The following is a 27,302-nucleotide window of genomic DNA, read 5'->3' on the forward strand; positions in this document are numbered from 1 at the left end:
ACCCATAGAGAACAAGGTCTGTGTGAGAGCCCAGCATTAAAATGCTAATATCTTACATTGTTATTAACATACTTTAGATTTCACATGGTTGGATCGCTGATAGTAGTATAACTCAGGGTGGCCCAGGGCTCCAAGATACTTACTTCTGCCTCCAATTCTTGATAATTAAAAGCAACAATACTGGTCCTTACATATTTCAGTAATGTTGCTACTATGCTGCAATATATTTACAGAGAAAATGATAGTAACCATTTTTTCTCATTCCAAATATAGATGAGTGCTAAAGCTGTTGATTTATATGCTATAACTACAAAGCTATCTTCAAGAATACTATATTTACCTGAATCCAACATGACTTCAAATCTAAGACAACCCTCCAACAATTAGGTTCTATACATGGAAAATTATACATTTGTTTGGATTCTCTTAAAAAGTCCGTATACTCTTCTATGTATAAAATCTAATTTTTGGAGGGTCTTGAATATGTCCTTTGCCCCACTGTGGCAGAGGGGCAGGCACGCTGTACTTGCTTGCCCTCCCCTGCGCTATTCCCACCCTCTGCTGTGTGACCTCCCTTGTGCTCTCTCCAAACACCTCAGTATCACTTTTTCCCCCGGTGTCATCTGCCCTAGGTTGGGGTTGGAGCCTCACCATTTGCCTGCCCTGGTTTGTAATCAAATCCAAGACAAAGATTCTTTTCTGCATGCTGAAGGGGATGAAAAAAGTCTCATCTTGGATTTGAGTATGTATGGTATGTGGTTAATGCCAGGGTGTATATATGCTATTACAAAAATAACATGAGATGCATTATTAACATATAAGCAAGGACTTGCATGACATTTTCTTTCACAGAAAAATAATGAATTATTGGACCAAATACTATTTTTTTCCCTACAAAATGCATGTATTTGCATTTCAAGATAGATATTCACACTGTTTTTATGTATCCAGATCTTATACTCGGCTGGAGGTCCTCTTCTAATATTTTAGCAGGAAATAACTTATAATTGTAGGGTCTTACTAGAGGAGACATTTTTGTGGGGCTCAAATGAAATCCAGCCAGGGCATTGTGGCTACTATTAAATATGGCTGATATAAATGAATTGCCAGGGTTTTAAACTACTCTTGAATTCATCCCTTCATGCTAAGGTTCATTCCCCCTGGTTAGCAGCATTTTGGGTACTATAGCACCTTATAAATCAAAATGATTTAGAGGGCCTTATGGCCAGATTGTGTCTGCCTCCCTTATGTGCAATGAGTTAGGAAAGGTCATATGGTTTCTCTTTTCTTCCAGTCTTTACATGCTCTGCGGCACAAGTCTCTGTGTTGCCACTTCAGCAGAAGCCTTTCTGAGCTGAGCATGGGGGAGATGATGCCATTGTCATGACCATTCTTCATGGGTGACTGTTGCCTCCTGAGTCTGGGGGGGCACTAGCAGGGCACGATGGGGGGTGGTGTCCACCGGTGGTCGGTTGCTGAGTGCATCAGTGGCATGGCAGCAGCAGAAGTGCTGTCGGTACAGCCAATTTCATGGGGAGGCACTCTGTGCCCCCTACCAGCTGAAGCACTCACTGTCAGGGGGAGTACCAGTGCTCTCAGGGGAGGAATATGCCCCCCATACCCCCTCCATGCGTTGCCTATGCCTTTCTTTGCAGTAGCCAACAGGTCCAAGGAGGAAGTCTCTTGTTCACGCTGGAGTGATGAAGCAGCACCTGTCTTCTGATTTTATCTCAGAGAGTGTCAGGAATGAGTCTACCTCCCTGACCGCTCCAGATGTTACCTTTCATTTTGTGGTAAAAAGTGAATTCTGCATGAGTTTTGTGATGTTGCAGATGTTTGGACAAGTGATTTTTGTGATAAAAATGGTGATCCCATAACATTTACAAGTCCACCTCAGTGAAGTTCCTGATAAATCAGCGACTTCCTTCTGATGCAGAAGTATCCCCTGACAGTTTTCATGTCATTTAGTTTAAAGGGCATATGGGGAGCCCAGACTCGGGAGCCACCCTTGGGTGCTGGACTGCCCTTACTCACTTTAAAATTCCTGGTGCTTGAGGGCCTAGCCCCACATAGAGACTGGTTTCCCTATGCCAAGCTGCCTGCCTGCCCATTTAAAATTCTCAACATACAGAAAATCCTCCCCCAATATGAGGCTCCTTGTGTGCCAGCATGTTTGAAGGGCATGCATGTAGCTGAGGTCCCCATTTACCAGGAAGCTTAAAGGGTATGCAGACAGCCTACCACCAGGGAGCCACTCCCTAGTGTCAGGTTCCCTGAGTACCAGAAGGCACGTGATGAGATCTGAGGAATTTTATCCCAGAGACCCAAAGTTAGATGTCCTACCATGCCAGAGCTTAAACATCTGGCAGGTCAGGATGTGCAATATTTGGGACCTGGGATAAACTTTCTCAGATCACATTGCACAATAATATTAACATTTGGCAGGGAAAGACAGTAGCTAAATTCCACAACTTGGCTTCAGCAATATTGACAGAACATACAGTGATTCATATCTGACCGGGACACTGAAAAATGTCAATTGGCTAAAACCTTTGGCTGCCTATACACATGCTTGGAGGTGCGGGGAGGGCATTTTGCTTAGAGTGGTTCCTGGACAGCCACTTTAATTAAAACAGCTCATGGTCAAGTCTTTCCTGCATTTCAAAATGGCCTCAGGGGCGCTTCAACTAAAGTTCATTTGATGAGGTTTAGTTAAACCACCCCTGAAGCCATTTTGAAATGTGCGGGGAAAGAGGGGTTTAATTGAGGCAATGCTGGAGTGTTTTAATTACAACATGTGTCCTAGTTAGAACGCAAACGAGCATATCTATAGGCAGCCTTTGTAACCTGACAGTGACATTTTTGTCATGAATGGGGTCCTAAGTATTTATATGGCCCTTTGTGTGTTCAAAAATGAGAGTTTTTGCTCAAGAAACCCTATACTGGCAAGTAGCTAGGATCTCTGGGGACTAGGGATGAGCCAGGCATAGGCTGAGTGTCACTAGGGTCTAAACTAAACTTCTTTATATTATTGATTTCTGAAATGTTAAACTCTGGGAAGGAGTTAATTTGGGCTCTACATAATGTGAAGATTGTGTCAGAGAACAGGCTGTGAATATTTTACAGGTTAGGCAAGAAAGAAAGATGTACGCATAGTGTGTAAAAGCAATAAGTGGCAGAGTCAAATTTAGAACTCAGCAGTTGCTGACTCCCAACTCTGCTGGTTTGTCTCAAACTAACTGTAGAGAAACAGCTTGTGCAAATAGAGTTTCCTGTTGTTTTTGCCTATACACAATATTTCCAATGTATCCTCCTTTTATTTTTATTTTGATTTCATTTCAATATATTTATTTACAACACACTTCCTAGAACCAACAGAAATGTTGCTATTAATGTAGAAGGGAAATTGACTGGGACCAAAGTCCAATATTGTGTAATTCCAGATTTTCACCTTAGCATTAAGAAAAATGCTGTGTTCTTCTGTGTTTCATATTAATGACACCAGGAAGTTTCCTTTCTCTCTTTATGTGTCTATATATAGTGAAATACCTTTTTTGAAAAACAATGAAGTTTATCAGGCTTTGCCCAGAAACTAGCCATATTCTCACTAGTTTTCCAAGCAGCGCTTCCTTAAAGTAATTTTCTGTATGGGATTTCAGCATGTTTGTGTCCTGGACCAAAAATGTTTAAAAGGCTAGAACCACCTGCTAGTCACTGTGAAACTTATTTTTAAACTGTTTCCATGAAGTATGCCTAGTATGAAATCAGACTTTACAAGCTGAATACAGTACAGCCTTAGTGTATACACCAGAAAGTGTCAATGCTGGGATCTCTCCCTCCATGCTTCATTTTTAAACTCTTAACTTTAAGCCGCATAGTAGTGATGCTAGAATAATTATAACTTAGGAGGACAAGGCTCTTCGGGTAGATGTAATATCTTTTATAAGACCAACTAAATAGTTGGAAAAATTGTTCTTTGCAAGTTTTCAGGCACAAACACCCTTCTTCAGGCATTAAGGAGAGTCTGTATAACTTAAGAGGCCATATTTAGGTCCTGATAACTATTAGAAAAAGTACCATTTTCTCTTCATTCCAAATACTGAAATTCTTAATGCAAAAATGACTTGTAATAAAAATCCTTGGTAAAATTCTATTAGAACACTTGATCTATGTAAGCATAAAAACTTTGCTGAAGATGTTTGTAAAATGTGAAATCCTCCTCCTTCCTGTGATTTTGAGTTTGCCTTTCATTTATTCATCAATGGAAATAAATGTCTCTTGACACATCAAACCAATGAAATTTGACAATAAACTACAGTATAGCATGTGATCCATTTCTAAGAGTGGCTCCTTTTAATTTTGTCTTTATTGATTTAATAAATAAAAATTCCAAATAATGAAAAAAATCATTGTTTTTATTCACTGGGGAAAATATCATTGGTATGTCAGCATGATTTGTACAAATTAAACACAAATTTACACACCTCAAGCATCATTGTAGTTTTAATAGTTTTTCCTTAATAGCCTTGACTCAGAAAGCAAGCAACTTAAATTTATATTTTCTTCTTTCTATCATTTCACTCTCCCATTTATACACTGTTTCTTTTGCTGTTTTTTTAGTGGAAAATCCTCTTTTATTTCTGATGCTCTAAATAAATTTTGTGCTACTATACATTTTGTATACAGAAATAGGAAATCTTTTTCTCACTGTTTAAAGTTATCTTTTTGCAGGTTGCAGTCATTGATGCTATTCAGTAAGTACACTGGTGTTTTAAACATTTCACTGTTTTAAAGTAATATAGTGGGGCTTCTGTGAAATACTTTCTGCTACAATGTAAGTGCTGTGAGTTTTTATCAATATCTTTCAGGAGGCAGTATCTCTTCTTAAAGTTCCACATTAAGCATTTTTCATATATGAATGAGCAGCATTTGTATCATTGGCATTAATGGCATATTAAGATTGTTGAAATCCTGTAGTTACACTCCATAAATGCAGGCTATGTTTTCCCCCTGATAGTTATCCTTTTAATCGCCTAATGGATTTTATACATTTTCTGTAGCAAAGGTTGACACCCAGTGCCTTGTAAGAGAGGGGATGTATATTGCTGTGATTTTCAGGAGCTAGCTTTTCTTCTACATAGTGGACACATCTTAATGTGCTCTTGCTACTGAGCATTACATTTAGCATTAAATTTGGCCGCCCAATCTCCAAATCAGGTTCAGTTGAATTGATTCGGGACAGTGGTTTGAATCACTGAATCAAATCACTGTCCCCTGAATCAGCTGAATCAGAATCCTAAGGGAATACTAGCTGCTTTGCACAGGCCTAGTCCTTATGCATAGTAGCATAGTAGCAAAAGGATAGGAGCAAAAGCACATGCTTTTTTCATGATGCTTAATGCGCAGTAGCCTAATTTTACTGTGCATTAGTGTATTAGCATGGTTTTTGACGTGACGCTCTAATGCACAGTAAAATAGTTTACTGGGCATTACAGCATGCCCATGTGTAGACGTGCTCAGTGATTAACAGAGGGGCCTTCTTCCTGGGATCCCCTGAGTGTATCTTAACAACCCTTGCACCAGCAGGATGTTGGCTATTGCAGTCTCCCTTTACCTGGGATAGGTTATGGTGTTATGTCTTGTGTTGTCAAGGATGACTGTAATTTTGCTAAAATGTTTGATTATGGATTTTTATAGGATGACTTTGATAGGCAGAAGGTTGGATTAGATGACCTCTGGAGGTCCCTCCAGCTCTACTTCTCTATGACTTTGACTAGTTCTTCCTTGCAGCTGATGTTGGTAGTGTTGACATACTCACTCAGCTTGTTTGCAGAATTTCAGGTTTCTATTGGTTTGGCCCATCAGTATGGTATGTGGATACTGTTGAGCCCTGGACTTCACACCTATATAACAAAATTGAAATGACTATGTTATTCAAGAATTGCACAAATGCCTGCACACAGTGAAGACTCTCTCATTCCAAGAGAAATATGGAGGCTGTATCGTAGCAGTTCAAACCTGGGTGGCCCTTAAAGTTTCAAGCTGCATTATCTGGGCAAGTGCTGAATGTACTGGGGTATGTTCCAGAGGGCTCTGTGACACTAAATTTAAAGTGCTAGAAAAATGTAATGGAAAATTGTAATGTAATAAGGTGCAGAACTTCAGATATACATGTGAGCATGTGTACATCTGGAACTCTGCATACTGAAATAAACACAGCTGCATTTATTTGAATGTGAGAGACAGAGATTTATATACACATGAGAGTAAGTCACGCATTGCACATTCAGATACACAAGAGTACAGGATTTTAGTTGGCTGTGCGTCACAGTACTGGAGTTTCTTTTTTATTTTACTTTTTCTTTATTGTATAAGAATTTAATTCAAACAGTTACTGTAATAATACACGAAAAATCTGAATGTACAAAAGTCAGATGTATAATTCTCCAAACAATTGTTTTTGGCCATGTTGCACACTTCAGTATATATTAAGACCTAAAGATTAACAGCATATATTCATGTGTTTATACGCCTCTGTATGTGTAAGGATTTAAGGTCTGCTGTGGGAGGGATTAACTTTGAATTTCCAAACAGGTATGCGGTTAAATTCAAAAACTGTGTGACATCAGTGTTAGGCCTAGTACAAGAAAAATCAAGATTTGTGCACTACATTTGTCTGCATCTACAATCTAGTTATGCAATCATTTTTTTCCATTAAAAATTATTTTCCTTTTTCATCACTTGGTCACTGTTGTGAATAAGTCATACAATGAATGGGTGATGTGATAGGGAGATAGTTCTGTATTATGAAGGGAAACCATGTGCCATAGGCTAGTATTATCAAGATCTTTCCTGGCTCACAACTCCATTTTCAGAGGTCAGTCAGGAAGATGAAGAAAGAATGGGTGCCTACGGATGTTTAGGAGCCATGAGTTTGAGCCCCCTTCCCGCTCCCAACCCAAACAGATGTTCTTTTGGGTCAAAGAGGGTGGGGGGCTGCCTGCACCGGTCCTGGCCAGCAGGTACAGGCACTCCAGCAGGTTCCAAGGAGGCCACCGAACTGCCCCTCTCCCCCGCCCTGGCCCCCAGCTCTGGGGGTGTCAACAGGGGAGGCAGGTGAATGGGGAGGGAGCAGTATGCAGCTGCCAGCTGAGTTTTGCTGTGGCCAGACCCAGGGTGAAATGAAGCCCTCTCACCTTGTGGGCATAGCCCAGCTCCCTCCACTACCCCAGCTGGGGTTACTGGGGGAGGAGGGGTGCCAGGCAAGGAGGCTCTGTTTCACCCCACCCCCTCCCTTTGGCTCTGACCGAGCAAAGCCCAGTTGGCAGCTGCCTGCTGCTCCCTCCTCTTTCCCCCCACTGTCAGTCCTGCAAAGCATGAAAAATTAATCCTCGAGTGAACACAAGTTCCCTAAGGTGCTCTGCTTTAGAGTGCCTTCATCTATTACCTATTTTGACAAAGGTTAATTTTTCATGCAATCAGCCATTTTGAAAGTACTCTGTAGCTGTGAATGTGTGTTATGTCATGACTGTAGAGCACTTTCAGGGGCCTGATCACACGAAAAATGTAACTTGCGTAAGGGCCCAATGTTTCTCTTCTTTGAAAGGGGCTACTGTTCCCTTTGAGGAAAGATGGACCCAGCCGTCACCTACAACTAATCAGCCACCTCCTAGCTCTTCAAATATTTCAGTCACAAGAGACACGGGTAAGATGCACAAAATAAACTTACTGTGGAACTCCCCCCGCCCCCAATACCATCTTCACAACAACACATCATATCATTAAGAAACCAACTCAATTAAAACTGTGTCTCCTGTCCATGCTGAGACCCATGTGTTCCTCCACCATGGGATAATTTTTCTTGATACCACTTTCTTTTCTTTTTCTTTTCTTGCAGGAGTGCTCGCTCTGACTATGGTAGACTCTATTCAACAGTCACCTGTGTGTACACCTAGGGCTTCTCAGTCTGTACCTTCCATAATAGGGGGGAAAATACTCATAGTGACCAAAACAAAAGCCTACCAATCTCTCCCTGGAAAGCTGACATGGAGAGGTCTCCCTCTGACCACTGGGACTTGTTTAGCTAGCCAGTGCAAGGAAGGCCATCATTATAAACTTGTGATTATGACTGAAACATCATTAGCATATGCAAATACAGTAGGCAAGGGATCCTGTGACTGTTGGCCTGAAGCTTACAATCCTTTTTTGGTTTAAAAGGGTTCCTCACTTTCATCAATGGGCACGCTCTTAAGGAGTCCTCTTAACTCCTTAGCCCATATTTCACCATATGTATCCAAGTTTTGCCTCCTTTTTTCAGAAATCTAGGAACTCCCAGATTCCATTCCTTCCTTCCTTGTCCTAACATCTGCTCTGCATGATGTCAGCCCAGCCTCATCTCAGGCCTATGAGTGCCTAGACGCAAGCAGCAAGGCTGGTCTGACACACTGTAATTACACAACGAGCATAATTACCTTGCTCCAGGAGCCTCTAGAGTCTCATGCATCAGTGTACCCACGCTTAAAAATGGTGGTGGAGGGCACTTTATCAGCCCCCTTCCCCCCCACCACACACACACTGCAGAAGAACAGGTATAAATGCTCTATAAGTCCTACTTATCTGCCTTATGAGAGCAATCAATCATTTCACATACAGGAGACTCCAAGACATTTTTCCAACAAGAATTGGATTTGAGGGGACTGATATCTCTATCTCCCATCCCTAACATAATCGTAGACCCAGGAAGGGATAAGAAAACTAGGCCTGCCTCCTTGCACATGCTTTACAAAAGTGCTTCATTAACCCATTTGACTGAAAGCACAAATTGATTTCCTTGGACCTAAGTGGCTGGATTGCTGCTAATGGGTCCACTGGAGAGAACTGAATGCCCCTCAATATCATGCTGCTTACTGGATGGGGTGGGTCACAGCTATGTATCACAGTTGCATCCTAGATATCTCTTTTTTTCCCCCTGGTTTGCACTGCAGCTGGCCAGTTCTGCTCTGTCTGTTGGTGCCGAGGTTCTTGTTTGGGCCAAGTCTCTGCTATGCCTGTCTGTTGTTGTTTGGCCCACTTTTCTAGGGATTCTTGAGCTGTGCTGTAGGAGAACATGATGGATGGCTGCTCACTTCAAGTTCCCTTTCTTCTCCTTTGTCTGGTTATGCTCTTGGTTGTTTTATGGTACTTGCTGTGCTGTCCAGTATAAATACTGATGTATGACAAACTAAAACTTGTCAACTGTTCCAAACAAATGTTTATATGTTGAATGACTAAAGTGGAACTTCTCAGACAATGGAGAGACCAATTCTTTACTCTGACTATAGAATCTGTGGGGTAGCATTTTACTTAGTGCGCAAATTTTGTCTCAGTCGGGCTTCTTAAATTGACTGTAATAAGAACACTGTACTCTTACTGTGACATCAGAGCAAAACTCTTCAGCTTCTTATTTCACTCACTCTGTTACTGAAATCAGCTTGCTAGCTGCCTGTGACTCTACCAGATGTTTTTACTTTTTAGGCCAGTTGGATTTTTACAAGCCAATTTCTATCCCTCCCAAGAGTAAATGTATATTGATCTCTCTAATATCAATCACATATCACTGTGGTACTGAGGCAGAGTACTGAAAAGTCAGTCTGTGTTTCTATTCCCCGTGAATAACAGAGGGTGCTGAATGCATTCTGGAACAGCTCAGTAATTAAAATCACACCTGCTCCCTTATACTTACATGGCCCTCATTACCATAGTATCTAAATACCTCTCTAAGGCTTTTATTCAAGTAAGAGGTCTTTAAAATAGATTTGGTGGTATCTTACTCAAGTCAATGGGAGTTTTGTAACTGGTTTCAGTTGGGCCTGGATTTCACCCCTACAGTTTAATTGAATTGTTTTCCCTTCTCAAAAGTGCATGTCTAACAGCTGTGCTGATATTGAAAGAATAGTTCCAGAAATATAGATTTTGAAACCTGCTTGTTCCAGCTGTGTTTGAACCCCTCTTGTGTTCCCTTCTTGGAGTTGTTCTAGCAAAGATGATCACAGGCAGGAAAGCTGGTGGAAACAGTGAATTTTAAAGCAAACTGCAACATATTTCTGGAAAATAAATTTCAGATGGTATTGGTGCATGGTCACTTGAAAGGGTGCTGATGATGTGGAGCTCTGACAGAAGGGTGCAGAACACCAAGTTATTGAAGCGGGCGGGGGTGGTCAGACTCATTGGGAAACAGGATACTGAGGTCATTACAGGGCTCCATATAAGGTTTTATTCAGCAGGCATTATTCAGCATGATTAGTTTGATATTTACATCAAACACCAGCCTACTCCTTCTCATTATTCCTGCCTTTCCCCCCTCACTCTTTCTAGCTTCACCTCTCCTCTTTTCCATGCCAACTGATATGGGCTGAATCTGTGTTTCTTGAACATCTACAGTATTCAAAATGCAATTTTCTGGTCCTTGTACTTAGGTAGCAAGTAACTAATTAGGTTCACTTTCCCTTTATAAGTTACAAGAACTGAATAGGTGTATACACAATATACTTTAGGCTAGATTCTCATCTAATCTAAATTGGCATCTGAGGCTACATTACAAAAAAAATTCATGGAAATCTCATCTCTTAATCTGCAGATAGAGAGGAATACTGTGGAGAGAGCAATCTGATCAATTACCATGCAAGGTTTGTACTATCGAACTAGTCTTCAACAAGTAAGAAATGAATTATTCTCTACAGATTTTAATTCTTCTCAATTTAGACAAACAGACTCATTACACCAAAACATAAATATACCATCCCTTCTGGTCCTTGAGGTGGCAGAGAAAAGCACATTTTAAAATGACTTGCTTCAAATAAATTTAACGCAGTTACCTTGAACAGGAACAAGAACTGACCTAACACCTAAAAGACAGTGTGTGCACGCGCGCACGCGCATGTGTGTGTGTAGGGAAGAGAAAGTCTATGAAGGGGGCATGGGTCATAAGTGTTCATCCTCCTGTGCAATCATAGTGTCTCCACTCAAGGGAGTAGAGCTAGATTAGTCTTTGAGCCCCTCAGGGGCACAAACTGTAGGCTGTACAGACAATTCCTTGTTGTCAAGTTGCTGATCTATTACATCTTAGAAGTGGTATTAAACATTTGCTGTGAAGCACAGCAAGACTTCTTTTTTGTGATAATGTCATGTTTCATTTAGTAAAGTGGTAACTCATGGGGTCTACTGTATTTAGATATGAACACTTTTTAACTTAGCTCCCTGCCCTGAACACCCAAATAACATTTTGGATTATTTGTATGACTAAAGTGAACTGTTAAATGGATTGTCTGAGTTAATGGCTACTTTGAAACAGCAAAACAGCCACAAATATCTAATTACAGTAACCATACAGAGTACTAGAATTCTGGAGAGAAAGCAGAGACTGCAAAAATGTCATTAGCTGTCTCATTAACAATGCATCTCAGAGCTAGTTTTTATTTTTATTAAATGATTCAATCCATTGAAAAACTTTTGCTCTTTGAGGCTTTGCTGAGTCTTGGGTGTAGGAGTTAGGGCATGAAACACAATATCTTGTTGGAAAAGAAATTGTTCTTTCTCATAATAAAGGCAGCTTTTCACTATAGAATAATCAATATTCTTGAACTGCAGGGTTTCTTAGGTGTATAAAGGAAATTGAAATATGCTCTGGAACCGCTTACAATGTTGGAAGACTTAAATAATGTGTTAATTAACCAGAAATGATGTAATAGTCCCAGCAGAGAAATATACTAGACATTTCAGTGTTTTGACATGACTTCACAAACTTAAACTTCATCAAAGCATAATTGTAAATTCATACCACCGGGGTATCTAAGGGCCTCCTTGGATTCTATAAGCTGTCTTGCAATCTAAAAATATCTAGCACTTTTTCTATGTTATTTATTATTGATAAAGCTTTCATAGCGTCTAATAAAAACGATGGGACCAAATGACTGACCTCTTTGGTCCAAAACCCTGGGTGAATTCTCATAAAAAAGAATTTGGTGGAAAGCAGATTGTATGTTTACCGTTGTTCTGTTTTCAATATTTAAATTCTAGGAACTTAAATTACTGGAAATGTTGAGAGAAGCTCATCTGGAAATTGTGTGAACTTAGATTTATGTTAGGAACAGGGCAGTGCCAGTTCAACAGATCTAAGCCATAATTTACTGTTAGCCTGGAATATCTGATTCTTTGCATGTTTAAAATAGTTGGAGAAAAACAGACTTTCACCATGATCCCGATAACCTGATATAAATCACTATCCACATACTTGAGCTAAGGCTGCACAAAATTGCCTTGGGGAATTTAACTCAAGTTAGTGCAGTGAGCAGGATTGGATGTTGTTCATAGCAGTTAGATGTGGTAAAGTATTTTGATTGCTGTCAGAAAATATTTTAGGGGGTGGATGGTCTCTAACTCCTATTTTTGTATGGTGGAGTGCAGTTCTGTGTCCTGAAATTCTTAGGGATTAGGATAGAAAAACTGTTACTGCCATCTGAACATGGGAAGAAACTCTCCTCTGAAGAAAGGGCTCTTGCACAGAGAATATACCTATGTACTGCACTTGTGATGGTAGTGTATCTTATAATTTAAGAACAAAGTGTTAGGAGCATGTTACAAGCACAGTTTTCCTGTGCAACTGTTATATTTAGCAATTTTAGGTGCCCCATCTCTCTTCTACAAAGCTACTTTGTTAAAAAAAAACCTGCTGTCATTTAGCTGGACATTTATTGTTACCCATATGTTCTGCCCAAACCATTTCACTTGCTAAGCTAATGGCTCTTCAGCTGCGAAGGATTGGGTAATCTTCTTACATTTGTAACAGAGAAATATGGTATTTCTTTGACTTTCTTAAGAAAACTTACTCAGAAGTCTTGTTATCTGTGGAATTCAAACCATTACAAATATTAATATTACTTACAAATAAATTAGTATGTTTGTTGCTATATTACAGCTCAGAAACTTTAAGAGATTTGCTTGAGAACACACTTGAAATCTGTAGATGGGCTGGGAATACAATGCAAGTCTCTTGATTTCCAGTAAGAAACGCAAACACAAGACCATCTTTCTCCCATATATATGGACTCTTTCATTAGCAACGCTCAGTTAGGAGGAGATTGCTGGCTCATGTAGTATGGGGAAGGCTTCTGAGAGGGTCACTGTTTTGCAAGAGGAGACAGTCATGAGGGCCCAGAGACTTGAGCTCAGTATGTTTTAAATTATTTTTCATATGTTTGGAGGCTTCTGGGGTGAGATTGCTACAAACCTGAGAGAAGCCTTTGCTTTTAGGACTCTCAAGGAAGATTGAGAGTCCAGTGACAGTGAGACAGTGAGAAGGATGTTATTTGTTTAGGAAGCTTGTGGATGATTTGTATCTTGATAGGGTGGGAATTCATGGCTGAATTCCAGGGATGGCGGACCACTGCAAAGCCTGCACATGCAGTTAAAAGAAGATGCCAAATGAAGGCAAAAGTCTGGTGTCCCACCCAACTGTGAGGAACCATGCCATGTGGTGAGTCACCATTCCACAGTCAAAAAAGAGTTAAGATACTTATCCATGTTAACATCTCCCGTTACATTTTGTTATTGTATAAACAATATGATGTCTAATGGTTCAGGACTGAGTCACCTAGTAACTGCCTGGGCTTAGGATCAGACTCTCTTTGGGTGTGCCTTAGAGTCTATTGATGTGCTTCAGAGATTTTATTGTTCCTTCCTCATAAACTCCTGGTACCAGTCATTGCTAGAAGAGGATACTGCACTAGATCATTAATTCTGTATCATAGCTGTGTGGTCTTATTAAAAATAAGCTGATGTATTTTTATAATCTTGTTGTAATGTGTTTTTACTATTATTCCTAGCATCCAAACATAATGCATTGTACTTAAAGCGCTAGCTTTTCTAGTAGTGCTGGTCAATGAGTACAACTTAAAAATACATAGTATATCATAGCAGCATTATTAACAGAGCTAGTTGTACATTAGAGAGTTCAATCAGACTCTTAGATGGAAGTGGCCATTATGGTATTGATTGTATTTATGACACTTGTTCTAGCTGCTCCTGAGCAGTAGTCTTTTCAGAAGAGATGCTCTAAGCAGTGCTAGAAAGTGTTCCTAGCCTTACTGTCATTTTAGCAATGGTAATTTCTTTCCTCACTTCTCTATAGTAGAATCCTTTACTTCAGGTGATCTAACTTTATCCCAGTTCCCCATGCATTTTGAAACCCAACCAGGAAATGATTTAGCTAACCCTCCTTTCCACTACCAGCTTATGTTGCTGGCATGTCTGTAGCTAACCATTTCTGTTCTAGACCCACACACTTATGATTTGTCAACTGAACTACCTACGTCATGCTTATTTCAAACCTAGCAGTTATATCAGAAGCCAGAAGTACATGCAGGGCAGGGGTGGCCAACCTGCAGCATGTGTGCAACAAATCTATGCCACAGTCTTTGAGCACAGGGCAGGGAGCAGTAGCATCAAAAACATTTTGTTTGACAGCCCTACTGCACAGTAACTTGGGTTACTGCGTGTTCATTTAGTACATGTTTATGAATGAGTAGTAGCCACTGTGCAGTCAGTGTCTCATGTAGACATGGTCTGTGTTTGTCAAACCTTCTCTTTTCTCAAAAACCAGGGAAGAGATGGGTTTTGAGCTTGCTAGTTCTACAGGCTTCCATGAATTGAAGTGGAGAAGAGTGTTTTAGAGTTAAAGGCTTTCAAACATGAAGTAGGGAGAGTGTTTTACAGTTAAAGGCTTTCAAACAAAGGCAGTGAATCCCTTCTACTTAAACTTGAGTGGCTGCAGAGTAGGGCTGTCCAGCTTCTAGGTAGCTGGGGGTCAAATGTCATAGAGGCCATGGTCCCAGGGGCCGCACGCTGCGTGGATGGGCAGGTGCCTCTCCAGTTCTCTCACTTGTGCAGTCTGCCCAGTGTCCCTCCCATCTCTACTGTGCACACAGCTCAGGCAGTCTGGCTTCACCCCTCCCACCCACAACTTTAAGAAAGGGAAGGAGGGTCTGGGGAATTATAGACTGGCCAGCCTCACCTCAGTCCCTGGAAAAATCATGGAACAGATCCTGAAGGAATTAATTTCTAAGCACTTGGAGGAGAAGGTGATTAGGTACAGTCAACATAGATTCACCAAGGGCAAGTCATGCCTGATCACCTGATTGCCTTCCATGATGAGATGACTGGCTCTGTAGATACAGGAAGAGCACTGGATATGATGTACCTTGACTTCAGCAACGCTTTTAATACAGTCTCTCACAACATTCTTACAAGCTAAGGAAATGTGGGTTGGATGAATGGACTATAAGATAGAAAACTGGCTGGAATATCAGGTTCAGAGGGTAGTAATCAATGGCTTGATGTCTAGTTGGCAGCCAGTATCAAGTGGAGTGCCCTGGGGGTCAGTCCAGGGCCAGTTTTGTTCAATATCTTAATCAACAACCTGGAAAATGGGATGGAGTACACCCTCAGCAAGTTTCCAGATGACATCAAGGTGGGAGGAGTAGTTGATATGCTGAAGGGTGGGGCTAAAATTCAGAGCCCTTGACAAATTGGAGGATTGGACTAAAAGAAATCTCATGAGGTTTAATAAGGACAAGTGCAAGGTCCTGCACTTAGGACAGACATATCCCATGCACTGGTATAGGCCTGGGACTGACTGGCTAAGCAGCAGCTCTGCAGAAAAGGACCTGGGGGTTGCAGTGGACAATAAGCTGGATATGAAACAACAGTTTGCCCTGGTTGTGAAGAAGGCTAACAGCATAGTGAACTGCATTAGTAGGAGTGTTGCCAGCAGATTGAGGGAAGTGATTCTTCCCTTCTATTAGGCACTGGTGAGGCCACATCTGGAGTACAGTGTGCAGGTTTGGGTCCCCTCTACAGAAAAGATGTGAACAAATTGGGAAGAGGCCAGTGGAGGGTAATGAAAATGGTTTGGGGGCTGGGGCAAATGACTTTTGAGGAAAGGCTGAAGGAACTGGGTTTTAGTTTGCAGAGCAGGACTGAGAGGGGATTGAATAGCAGCCTTCAACTATTTGAAAAGTGGTTCCAAAGAGGATGGAGCTAGACTGTTCTCAGTGGTGGCAGATGACAGAACAAGGAGCAATGGTTTCAAGTTGTGGCAAGGAAAGTTTAGGTTACATATTAGAAAAAACTTTATCATTAGGAGGGTAGTAAAGCACTGGAACAGTTACTGAGAAGTTGTAGAACCTCCAGCCTTGGAAGTTATTAAGACCTGGCTAGACAAAGCCTTGACTGGGATGATCTTGGCCACTGGGGCAAGAGCAGCTGGTGGGGAGTGGAGTGGTGGCTGAGTGGGAGCCTGCAGGATGCACAGTAACCCCTCAGGGACTGAAGATGCCCCCCTCAGTGACTGCCAGTTGGACAGCCCTGCTATAGAACATGCTAAATGAGCAACTGTGGTTAAGTTGGGATTGAGGAGCTGAATGTGGGGGACATGCAAGGAATGTCTCTTCTTTCCACTTCTGGCTGTGATATATGAAGGGATAAGGAGTTCATTCCTGGAGCAGCATATAGAGGAACCTATGAGGACAGTAAGAGAGATGTGTGTATGTGTGCAGTCTCCCTCCCTCACCCAGTAATGGTTTGGGGGATCTACTGAAGAATCTGTGGGTGTAGACAGATGCAATGATTGTATAACTATCCAAGGATATAGATCCCATCTGTTACATTGTAACTATTATGTGTACTTGAGCCTGTTGGAATACAAGTGGGGGTTGGACTAGACCTATGGAGGTTCCCTCTAACTCTATTTCTCTCTCTGACTCTCTATGATTTTAAGTATAGCCAAACTGTTCCAACATAAACCGTGCTTCATTTGGAGTCAACGTTTAGGGTGATTTAACATAGTTGTAGCTAAACTTCATACAGATGGAACAGCTGCTGCCTGCCTCCAAGCAGCAGTTCCTCCTCCAGCTAAACTGTATATTTGTCCATACTCTAGACTCTCTCCCTCATTTGAGCTGTGTATTGAGGAGATGAAGCATGAAGGAGGGATGGCCATAGGGGAATGTGTGATATGTGAAAAAGGTTGGAATGGTTGGAGCATCCCCAGGAAGGAAATAGTGGCCAGGAACTGCCTTTCTCCTGTTTAAAATGTAAACCACATTGGTATATTTGGTGCCTTCCAGTCTTGGGAAGTGATCTGATTGCGAATCTTTGGGGCTAGTTTTGATTTAGATTTCACCAGTTACAAAATTTGCTAGTGTTTGTATTTGATGTCTTGGTCTATAATTTTTTTTTTTTTAAATAACATGGACATTTGGCTTCTTGACTGATGTTTTTCTTTGAAGTCTTCCCTACAAGCTCAATGGAAACAATCTGTACACACTAGCAAAACTTGAAACTGAAACTGCATTTGGTCTTTGGTTCAAATATTTTCTAAAGATAGCCCTCTTTCCTGACCTTGTGACCTGAATGTGTTCAGTTAGGCCGGGGCGGACAATTATTTTGGGTGAAGGGCCACTTACCCAGTTTTGGCAAGCTGTTGAAGGCTGCATGGGTGGCCCACCCCTTGACAGGTGCCTTGCCCCCTGGTCCCAATGTCCCAGGGCCAGTGCCGTTGGGGCCCAGAGTGGGGCACAGGCTGGCAGGGGTCTGTGGAGCTGGGCTGGTCTCCACCAGCAGGGAGAGGGGAGAGCTGGCCTGGCTGCATAGAGCCCCTGCCAGCAGGGACCCTGTACTCCTGCTGCCCTGTTATGGGCCCCATCAGTGCGGGCCCCATGCTCCCGCTGGCTCCTGCACCCACTCACTCCTAGTGCCCCCCTCAGCCCTGTGGTACAGGTGGGGGGCAGCGCACCCCTGACGGGTGAGCCCAGAGCTGACACTAGGCCAGGCTGGCAGTGGGGGTAGGTAACAAGCTGGTCATGAGTGGAACTAGATTTCATAGACATTTGGGCTGGAAGGGATCCTGGAGGATCATCAAGTCCAGCCCCCTGCCCAGGGGCAGGAAGTCAGCTGGGGTCATAGGATCCCAGCAAGATAAACATCCAAAAGTGTCCTGAAGGCATACAAAGTGAGTGCTTGAACCACCTTCGGCATCAGTCTATTCCAAACCTTGGGGGCTCAGACAATACAGAAATTCTTCCTTATGTCCAGCCTGAAATGGTCGCAGAGGAGTTTGTGACCATACAATCTTGTCATCTGTTGGGGTGCACTGGTGAACAGATGTTCCCCCAGATCCTGGTGAACACCCCTAATACACTTATAGGTGGCTATCAGATCACCTCTGAGACTGCACTTTTCCAGGCTGAAGAGTCCCATGGCTCTCACCCTCTAATCATAAGGTCTGTTATCCTGACCTCTGATCATGCGTGTGGCTCTTCTCTGCACTCTCTTGAACTTCTCCACATCCTTTTTGAATTGTGGAGCCCAAAACTGGATGCAGTACTCCAGCTGCGGCCTCACCAAGGCTGTACAAGGGGAGAAAGACATCCTGGGATTTGCTTGAGAAGCATCTATGGATGCTCACTTTACTAGCTGCAGCATCACATTGAAGGCTCATGTTCATCTTGTGGTAAATCATGACCCCCAAGTCCCTTTCATCTGTAGTGCTAACCAGCGTAGCACTGCCGAGCCTAGAAGGGTATGTTGCAGGGCACCTCAGTGCTCTGCTCCTATAAAGAGGTACAGGTGCTGGTTGCCGGGGCAACTGCAGTTGGTCAGCTGACCAGAAGGGGGCAGGGCCTGACCTATATATATAATCCAGGCTGAGGCCAGGGAGGCAGTTCTCTGCTAGCAGCCAAGGGAGAAGGAGCTCTGCATAGCAGAGAAACCTGATGGCCTGAGCAGCTTCTGTTTGAGGATACTGGGTGAAGAATGCCCTGGTAGGGATTTCAATGATGGTTAGCCAGATGGCTTAGATTTTATGTTATAGCTCAGAGGCTTGAGTTTTCTGTTTGTAGTTTTATAAGACCGGAGGACCAAGTGAAGCTATTAGGGGTTGGAGGAGGCCTCATAGGGGCCCCATGGTAGTTTGGGAACCCTGGTGCCAGAGAGGGCACAACATTCAGGGGTGCACTGACCCCAGCCCAGAGAAGGGGCGCAGAGGATTTGGGCCAGGTAAGGCTGAGGCCGCCTGAGCCCCACAGGAAATTTAAGACCTGAGGAGGGGATTTGGGGGCCAGGCATGACTACGGCCATCTGAGCCCCAATTGCGAGAAGCCCCAGAGCGGGCATGTGCAAGAAGCCCCAGAGTGGGCAGTGCGTGGCAAGGCAGAGAGCGCTGGTGAGGGGCACAGGCTGCGTGACAAGCCAGAGAGTGCCCATGGGATGCAGAAAAGGAAATTGACCAAACAGCATCCGGTATACCTGCGAGGCTTGGGGCGTGGTACAGGGGTGGTTGGAGCCACGCATAGCCCATAAGTCTGGGGTGCACCAAGTCAATCAATACAGAATAGGGGCCAGGATAAACCAGAGCACCGTGTCCAAGGGGACAAAAGGCAGCCTCCCTTATAAAATACATAACATCAAAGACGTGGCGGGTGAGAATGAGGGTGCTTTATCTCGAACTTGGCATGGTAGGGGGTGTTAGGAGAAATCACGGCTGCTCCTAGGACCCCGTGCCGTGACAGGGTGCTACAGGTTTTTCCTCCCAGGGTGGAGAACCTTGCATTTTTTGGTGTTAAACACCATCAGGTTCTCGTCCGCACACTTCATGAGCCTGTCCAGGTCAGCCTGGATCACCCTCCTATCGTCAGGTGTGGATGCTTTACCCCAGTGTTTGGTGTCGTCGGCGAACTTGGCCAGCCCACTTCTGACACCGATGTCTACATCATTGATGAAGATGTTAAAAAGTAAAGGCCCTAAGGGAGAGCCCTGAGGGACCCCAATGATCACAGGGCACCATGATGACTTACTTCTGTCAACCACCACCCTCTGGGTCCTGCCACGGAGCCAATTGCCCAGCCAGCGGATTGTGGTGAGGTCAAGGCTGCAGTTAGCCAGTTTTGCCAAGAGGTGATCATGGGATACCATGAAGTCAAGAACTAGGAACGAAAGACTGGGCCAAGAGAAAGGGGCAAAGGATAGCCCTTCCTAACTGTCACAGATATGTTCTGTGACCAAAAGTATGCCACATACAGCCTAGCCACAATATTTATGTAAATTATACCAGGATATACTGATTACAGACATGGAGTTATTCTGGCATAGCAGCATGCTGTAGGCTGATATTACTAACTCTCAAAACTAGGTATTTGCTCCTTTTTTAAAATTGGTATAAATATGCTGTGTGCTCAAGTCCAAAAATATTGTATTTTCTCATGTACAAAATATACCTTTTTCAGAAAAAACAAAAACAACCAACCAAAAAAACCCAGCTTTTGGAAATTCAGGTATGCATATTCTGCTGCTTAAACTTCTGCTGGGTAAAAGCAACTTGGCACGTAATTCTCAGAAAACAGGGTACAGATTTATCTTTATTATGCATGTGTATGCTGGGAGATGGATCCAGAAATCTTGTTCTGCATAGAGCATTGAAGTAAGTCCCAGAGCAAAGTGTGGTACCAGCAGGGTTTAGGTCAAAGAATTTAAACAGCATTTTGACTTGAAGTGTATCCATATTACATGAATCGTATCTTTTGCTGTGTTGTGGCAACCTAATAAAACTCCAGAGGGGTCCATAAAACTATAAACTGAGAATTTTCAGTTTTCTGGACATTTTCTTAGATCAGAAGTTATAAGTGGCGAACTACTTAATTTGGAGTCTCACAGATTTTGTGGAAACCACAAAATCCAGGATTGTACACAAAATCAACAAAAAAACCCTTCATAAAAATAAAATGCTGTTTCCCCAGCCTTAGCAAAAAACTTATTTCACTATTAACAATCATAAACTGAAACTCTGGATTTGAAACTTTCTGTATTTTAAGGACATGTTCAAAACTCAGATCCAAAGCTAATTTTGAAGCATAGGCCAACCAGATTTTAAAAAAACCTAGAGGTTTTTAGTAGTTAATAACTATTTCTGAATATTAGGCAGATTTGACCACTATGTTAGTGTCCTGTCATGCAATTGTTAACGTGCATCTGGATGCCCACTACTAGTGGCGTGTAGGAAACAGTTCTCTATTTGTACCTATTCTGTCAGTAAACAGACAACTGAGGTTTCTGGAGTATCAGTACAGGACCTTGTTCCAGAACTATAATTAACATGAACCTCCAATTTCAGTTAAAACAAATATAGAACACATTTTCTACTCCTGCCTCATGGCCCATGATAAACTTGGAACCAGAGCCAACCTAAAGTACAGCAAAAACTGATATATGTGTATGTGTGTGTATTTTATATATATTAAATATACATATTATATACATAATATATAAATTATATATTAATATACATATTATATATGTAAAAATTATATATATGTAAAATTCCTCCCCACAGCTCTCACTTCAAGTGCGTTACTTTAATACGTACTTGGTAGTTCTTCCATAAGATCATTTTATGTCTTGCTAAATCTTTTTTGACTCTAAGTTCAGTCAACATTAGAGAGCATAGTACAGTTCTTGAGAACCACATACTCGTTGAGTTAGCATCTGCTATTGAAAGACACAGGATGTGTGTGCTATTATTTGTGTTGACAGTTAAGTGTGCTAGAAGCTCAAATCCCTATATGGATGTAATTCTTCAACAGGAAGCACATTACTGCCCTGATAAGGTGAATCAAACTTCATTATTTTTACATTAATGCGGTGAGCAAATTTCAGGCTATGGTAATGGTTGCTGCAGGTAAGAGTAGACATAATATACAGGGTCACTTTCTGCTGACTTTCTACTAATGTGGTTCTTAGCTTGACAATGGTATTTTTCATGATCTTGAGGTTTTGTAAAGCAGCAATCAAAACCAGACTGTGCATTAACATCATTTCGGAGCTGCTGTCAGATGCCTGATCTCTCTGGTAGAAAATGCTTGCATCAAATATCCTAGATAGCCTTTGTAAAACTATTTTTAAAAATTCTCCTTTTTGCCTCTTAATCTTCCCTAGAATCTGAACATAGCTATACCACTTTCCACTTCATTTGATGAACATAATTCCCTTTTGAGTATAAAAGTGGATTTTTACATAGAACCATTAGCAGGCATATTGTAGTTGATATACCTTGCCCACCTCCTTCCCCACAACAAAAGCTTAACACACAATATTTGGATAACTTAACTTTATCTCCACCACCCCTTATTTCTATCCTATTATGTTAATCCTATCCTATTATGTTGTTTTTTTTGGATTTTATTTTGTTTTTACTTTTTGTTTCCTTTTTTAATCCACTTGGAAGTTTCATCCTTTACTTTTCAATTGTCTGCTACAGATATTACCAGAGAGTGTATATTAATAATCCATTTTTGGATAAGAGAAAATAATCAAAACTTTGGGGGCTGCTTTACTGTGGTTCATGCGTGCACAAAATATAGCTGCATGATGCATACAATCTTGTTCGTGCTGAAAAAAAAGAATGTAGTAGAGACAGAAAAGCAAGATGAAAATTTTAGTTGTCACATCTCAGTTGCTGTACCAAAATGAATTGGTGGAATTTCCTTGTAATCTTCTTGTGAGGGGTAAATAGAAGAGGAGGCTCAGATAACAGGCCTGAGTAATAGGCAGGATAATGGTGGTGGTCCTAGAGAGAGATGGCAGTAGGGTAACTCAGCAACAGAGTAGCTTCTTTATCATGTGCTGATCTATGATTATCAAACAGTATACTCCGACATGGAATGTATGGGGTGTAAATGGTTAATGTGCTGTTGATAAACTGTGCTGGGATAATGGTTAGGCCATCAGGATACTTTAAATTATTAATGCTTCACTGAAAGGAATATCAAGAGGGTTTTGTGGTTTATGAAGTAAACTGTTTTCGCTTGGTAGTAAATACATGATGAGGATGATGCAGGCAGTGGTAATCATGAAACCACAGCAAAAAAGCTTTAAAAATACCAGCACATTCACAATGCAGTTTGAGGAAAATGCTGGTCTTCAAACTGTCTCTCTCCATCAAAATATAAGTCTGATTGACGCTTCATTGTTAGATCCGTCTTCTGTCTCCATATGGACCAATTCATTATCTTGTTCTAGAAGTCAGATAGACCTTCCTAAAGGTTATTGCCAACTACCTTGCTATCCTTGGAGAGAGCAAAAGGGTTTCTCTGTGCCAGTGCTATTCCCAGTCAGCCAGCTCTGGCTTTTAGAGAAGAGACTATAGTTATTCCTGAAATCTTTGGCCAGGGCTGGATTGGTGGGATTTGGCTGTTGGTATTCCACTCTGTGGGTTCATTTACATGAGACATTTACTGAAAAGTTGTCTAACTAGCTCTGCAGGAAAGTCTCAGCATCTACATGTGTGGCCCTATTAGGCCACGGTAAACTTATAAACGCCACTGTAGGTTAGTACTTTTAAACGCAAGTACTGTTCTGTGGTGGTGTTATTTAGTGTGCTGCAACACGTGTAGATGCTGATAGGGCTGGCTGGGGCACAAGGGTGCTTCTGTGTAGGTAGTTGCACCAGAGTTTACTGCTCTGTGCTAATTGCATGTATAGATGAACCCTGTGGATAGAGATTATACTTGCCTCAGGGATTTCACAGTCAGTGTTTGCTCTCTAATCATAAACCATCCAAACCCTCCATGAAAAAGGAGGAAGCAAAGAAAACTAATAAATATTAAAACAAACAAACCTCTTCAACTCTATTGCGGTTTAGTTTTCTCTTTCCCTCATTCATAACTGATGATCCTGTTCTCACAAAAAGTCTGTCCTTATTTCCACAAAAGACTTGCTTCCGCATAGGGATGCCTGTCTTTGCCCATTGTTCACATCCCAATGTATTGCCTCCAGTATGTATTTTTCAGGATCTATTCTTTCTAGTTGGTGTTTTCTGGGAGCCCTGTACCAGAATTTTTTTCAGAATCCTTTCAGAAGAGTGGTGTCTCTTGTCATGGGGTGAATAGCTTTAAAGATGAATATTTCAGGATCCACATCTACTGCGTGCCTTGTATGCTAAGACTTGCAATAAATCTTTTTGTGATATAAAGATAAAATTATTGTCAATCTTGGTAGAAGTTTAGATATTCCACAAGCTTATTCTTTTTCCTTATCACCCTATTTTAAAAATGGGATTCAGCAAAAATTTGTGATGTTATGGTTTTGGTGGAGGACAGTGAGACTGAAGTTGGTTCTTGTGGAAATCTCTTTATTTGTTTGACAAGTTACTTTAAAAAAATGAAGCTAACTAAAATCTATTTAAAAATAATTTTAATGAAGAACTCTATTCCAAGTTTTCCTTATTACTTGTCTTCTAAAATTCTTTCTCCAACATTGGGATTAGGTCTAAGAATGAACTATGATAAGTATCTGAACACAGGACTACCATTCAATGAAACTACAAATTGGATAGAAGTCAGAAATTTGGAAGAAATTCCTCTTTACTAAGGGCCTAGTCGTGCAGTAGTTTTGGGTGGCTCTTGGAGCTCTTAACACCTGGATTATCTTCACCTTAACATCTAAAATTGGTTTGAAGCACTCATTAGGCAGTTCAAAGCTATACCACTCTGATCCATGTTACCCACCTTGTGTTAAACTGAAGTGTAACCACTCTCTAGGTCATACCTTACCGTAAATGCTATCTTGGACTGGCTACACTTCTGCCCCCCTCCCCTACCCACTTATATGTGGCTGCCCATACTGTCTGTCCCAAGGGAAGCAAGCAGGGAAGAGTTAATCTGCCTCCCTAGACCCTGCCTCCACTCCTGGGGGCTGCTGCTCTTCTCTGGGCTAAGCCCAGCTCAGCTGGTGGTGGCCAGGCTGGCAGGTTAACTTTCCCTGTCTGCTCCCCTGGGACAGGCAGCACAGGAAGCCACAAGTAAGTTGGGTGGAGGGGGAGGGAGAGCTAGGGGAGCCCTGGGGAGCAGAGGTGAGGGAGGAAGCCCTAAATGGAAGCGGGGTGGGGAGGGCAGGATTCTTACCTTTCATTCTTCCAGGCCTCTGCTGACCTGATCATGTGGCGGCTCCAAACTTGAGCTAGCACTAACACTGATCAACATTGGTACAGCTCAGTGTAACATATAACAAGCTCTTTGGCATTTCATATGGCAGGCAAGTATGCAGCCCACTATCCTTGGGTGAAGAGTATTTGAATTTTTCTGGGATTTTTTTTTTTTAAGTTTCATATTTTTCTATATTTATTGTGCATTGGGACTAAAGAAAAAACTCCCAACTGTTCACAAACAAATGCTTCTTCTCCTGGCTAGTCCTATTTATTAGTTGTTGAGCTGCTCAAAACCTGAGTAAAGCAAAAATGCAGCTTGATGTTTGCCCTTATCAACATGTTCAGTTAGGTGGTCATAGACTACAAAGGGAAGGATGCCTGCAGAAGTCCAAGAAGTTCTTTATGGATGGAGGAAACATTTGTTGTGACCTTTCTGCAACCAGCAACTCTCACAGCTATTATCTTATCCCAGCCATGTCTATGAGCAGTACTTCTTAGTCCTTCTACTGTCAGGACTAGCCTCTACTGCTGTACACCTCTTTTCAAGGATAAGAGTGATTGGGAGTCCCTTATACAACTGCTTTGCCTTGGTTATTGTACACTTCTCTTCTGTCTCCCACATTCAGTGAGGCACCTTTTTAGAGACATTGGTCACTAAAACAAAACATTCTCTTGTACTTAGAGATTCCTTGCGACACAGTGTGTGGATTTCTAGATGGGGCAGATGCCAGTTAGGCTCTGGAGAATGAAGAGATGCATGGGTGAAAGCCCACCATGCCCCCGCTCCCCCAGAGCCCCCCAGACACCCCCCAGCAGCCACGGAGCCCCCCCATAACCCCCAGCACAACTGGAGGCAAGTGGGGCCCATGGTGGGAGGGGGTTAACCCCCTCACTGAGTGGGAGGAGGTGGCTGCATGGAGCGGGGCTGGGTCAAGCCCCACCCAGGCCCCTACTTCGCCCAGCCCCCCAGGGAGCCACATGAACAAGCTGCACAAACAGGTGTGCTTGCCTGCTGGTGTGTGAGTTAGCATGGAATTTGCACAGGAGGGTGCACAGGAGGGCCCAAGACTCTGCCTGTGAACCCCCCAGGGTAGACAGTCCCAGCCAGCCTACCAGAGGCATGACATGGATGGGCACATGTCGAACCCCAAGGGCCCCCTCGGGCTCTGTGGCCCCCCCCTTGGGCACCTCAAAGACAGCTACCCAGACGGAGACCATGGTTCTGGGCTCCACGCAGACGGAGCTCTTGGCTCTTGGCTGCAGGGGTTGCCTGTCCCTTTTTTAGGCTCTGGGGCCTGGGAGCATGTCCACCTCCCTGTGTCGGGTCTACTCCCTTTTGGGGTCTCTGGCATGCCAGCTGGAGGGGCTCTAGGCCACAGTCCAGAGAATGTGTGCTGTCAGGGACTGTGAACAGGAGATCGACTCCTACTACCAGGCCCTTCTCCCCTGGGAGCCGGAGGGTAGACCACTGTCTCCCTCCAGGACAAAGGAGGACTCCAGGACCTCCCACTCTGTCCAGTCAGGGGCATGGACCAAGGTGGTCAAGGGCCCTAAGGCCTACCACACCAAGGCCCCTGCCCTGCCGGAGCTTCGCAACAGGTACACACCTCTTGCTGCTCTGGCAGAGCCTGCTGAGTTGCCAGCTCCCGCAGGCAACACAGGCTCAACTGCAGCTACTGCCCCTGCTCTCTCCAAGACAAAACGTAAAGTGTTTGTTGTGGGAGACTCCATCCTGACGGGGACTGAGGGAGCAATCTGCCCTACCCTCCATAAATGCTGACCTCGTGAAGGAACACCTTGAGAAGCTGGATACCTTCAAGTCAGCCAGCCCTGACAATCTGCACCCCAGGGTACTCAAGGAGCTGGCGAGCATAATAGCCCATACTCCTGGCGCTCTGGTGTAGTGCCCGAAGACTGGAAGAAGGCCAATGTGGTGCCGATCTTCAAGAAAGGGAGGAGAGTGGATCCGGCTAACTACAGGCCCATTAGCCTGACTTCTATCCTGGGGAAGGTCTTAGAAAAGTTTATTAAGGAGGCCATCCTTGATGTACTGGCCCAGGCTAACATCCTAAGGGATAGCCAGCACGGGTTTGTTGCGGGTAGGTCTTGTTTGACCAATCTCATTTCCTTCTACGACCAGGTGACCTATCACCTGGACAAGGGAGAAGAGATTGATGTCATATATCTTGACTTCAAAAAAGCTTTTGATCTGGTATCCCATGATCACCTCTTGGCTAAACTGGCCAGTTGTGGCCTTGGCTCCACCATGATCCGCTGGCTGGGAAATTGGCTC

The sequence above is a fragment of the Crocodylus siamensis genome, chromosome 3 (genome assembly GCF_052110815.1).
Source record: "Crocodylus siamensis isolate JL-2025a chromosome 3, ASM5211081v1, whole genome shotgun sequence".
NCBI classification, from domain to species: Eukaryota; Metazoa; Chordata; order Crocodylia; family Crocodylidae; genus Crocodylus; species Crocodylus siamensis.